Source organism: Leptonychotes weddellii, chromosome 2 (assembly GCF_054177405.1).
Source record: "Leptonychotes weddellii isolate Sample4059 chromosome 2, ASM5417740v2, whole genome shotgun sequence".
NCBI lineage: Eukaryota > Metazoa > Chordata > Mammalia > Carnivora > Phocidae > Leptonychotes > Leptonychotes weddellii.
Genome location: NC_138370.1, coordinates 21,407,377 through 21,409,852, shown reverse-complemented (window position 1 = coordinate 21,409,852; position 2,476 = coordinate 21,407,377). Strand labels below are relative to the sequence as shown.

At 39.5% G+C, this 2,476-nt stretch overlaps 1 pseudogene; it reads left to right on the top strand.

Moving 5' to 3' along the window:
• Window positions 1-1,817: 1,817 nt before the first annotated feature.
• LOC102728141 (ubiquitin-conjugating enzyme E2 N pseudogene) lies at window positions 1,818-2,476 on the top strand (annotated as a pseudogene).

Sequence of the window (2,476 nt, the reverse complement as noted above, 5' to 3'; positions counted from 1 at the left end):
TGCCCTTTGTCAGACTTACCTATCAACATTTTTACCCCAATGTCCTCTATCATTTACTTTCCTGTACACACACACACAGATATAATTATTTTTTGAGGGTAGGTTACATATATACCCTAATATCTACTCTTATCTCTAAACACTTTGTGTGTATTTCCTAAGAAGAGTGATATTCTCTTACAATTTCCATTGTAAGAGAGTATCCATTTGTCTTCCTCTGTCTGATTTATTTCACTGAACATTATATCATCTAGGTCCATCCACATTGTTGCAAATGGCAAGATTTCATTCTTTTTATGGCTGAGTGTACTCCATTGTGTGTATGTGTGTGTGTGTGTGTGTGTGTGTGTATTTACCACCTCTTCTTTTCCATTTACTTACAGATGGATACTTTGGTTGCTTCTAAATCTTGGCTATTATGGATAATGCTGCAATAAACATAGGGATGAATGTATCTTTTGGAATTAGTGTTTTCATTTTATTGGGTGAATACCCAGAAGTGGAATTACTGGATCATATGGTATTTCTCTTTTTAATTTTTTGAGGACCCTCCATACTGTCTTCCACAGTGGCTGCACCAGTTTGCATTCCCACTGACCAGGCTCAAGGGCTCCCTTTCTCCACATCCTTGCCAACGCTTGTTGTTTCTTGTGTTGTTGATTTTAGCCATTCTCACAGGTGTGAGGTGATATCTCTTTGTGGTTTTGATTTGCACTTCCCCTGATGAGTGATGTTGAGCATCTTTTCATGTGTCTGCTGGCCATCTGGATGTCTTCTTGGAAAATGTTCACATTTTATAAGAGCAGAGTTTCCCTTGACATTTAAAAAATATAAGGTTGTTTATTTTGTGCTTGTCTGATTCTTCCATCATGATTAATTCAGGTTATTCATCCTCATCTCATTCTCATCAAGTGAGCTTGGGTCTCCCTTAATTTATCTCATCTACCCTCACACAATACCTACCTGCCCTCCACTGCTGATGTGAAGTTTGATCACCTGTGCAGACTGTTATCTTATTCTCTGTTCTGTCATTATGGTTTTCTTTTTCTCCCTTGCCACTAATAAGCAGTCCGGACTGATATACTTCATTTCCATGCAACTATCCTGCTCCTTATCAAAATTCCCCCCTAGATTTATCATCCACTGCTGGTTCTTGCCTGATCCAGTCATTACTTATGATGCTTGCAAAATAGTGATTTTCCAGCTCTGTCACTTCCTGCACATTTACCAATTAGCTTTGGGCATTTTGCTATAAATAAGGGCCCTTATTTTATCTATCTATCTATCTATCATCTATCTATCTATCATCTATCATCTATCTACCGACCTACCTACCTATCGATCTAATCTATTAACACGGACTGATTAATCCCAATATTTTCAATGGTTTGCAATTCAGTACTGTACTTCATTATTTTGGCACTCAAATTGTGTCATATTTGGCAGTGGGAGTCATATTTGTGTGTCCCTTCTTCCGCAGTGAGAACTTGGCTCCCAACAATCAGCACATTTAGTCTGCTCAGTCCTTTAATTCAGCTAAAATAGTTTCAGAATTACTTTGTCCATGCTGCTAAAATAAGCCAATCACTAAAAAGAGTTCAAGATTCATTTTCAATTCTTCCTCCACCTCAATGGCCCAGAATGAGGCAATGTAGGCAAATACTGTGTTCACAAGGTACTTGGATTCTTTGGTTCGTTCTTTCTTTCTCTTCCTTCCTTCCTGTACACACATACACAATAACAATTTGAGCAAAGAGATGTTTAAAAAGTGGTATTGGGAGAATCGAGACCAGAGGCTGAACTCGGGATCTGACAAGATGGCTGGGCTGCCCCACAGGATTATCGAGGAAACCCAGCATTTGCTGGCAGAACCAGTTCCTGGCATTAAAGCAGAACCAGTTGAGAGGAAGGCCTATTATTTTCATGCGGTCATTGCTGGCCCCCAGGATTTCACTTGGAGGGAGGGACTTTTAAGCTTGAACTATTCCTACCAGAAGAATACCCGATGGCAACCCCTAAAGTACGTTTCGTGACCAAAATTTATCATCCTAATGTAGACAAGTTGGGAAGAATATGTTTAGATATTTTGAAAGATAAGTGGTCCCCAGCACTGCAGATCCACACAGTTCTGCTGTCGATCCAGGCTTTGTTAAGTGCTCCCAATCCAGATGATCCATTAGCAAATGATGGAGAGGAGCAGTGGAAGACCAATGAAGCCCAAGCCATAGAGCTAGAGCATGGACTAGGCTATATGCCATGAATAATATTTAAAATCGATCTGATCATCAAGTGTGCATCACTTCTCCTGTTTGGCCAAGAGTTCCTCCTTTTTTGTTTGCATTTAATGGACACAGTCTTAGAAACATTACAGAATAAAAGCCCAGACATCTTCAGTTCTTTGGTGATTAAATGCACATTAGCAAATCTATGTCTTGTCCTGATTCACTGTTGTAAAGCATGAGAGAGGCTAGAAGTA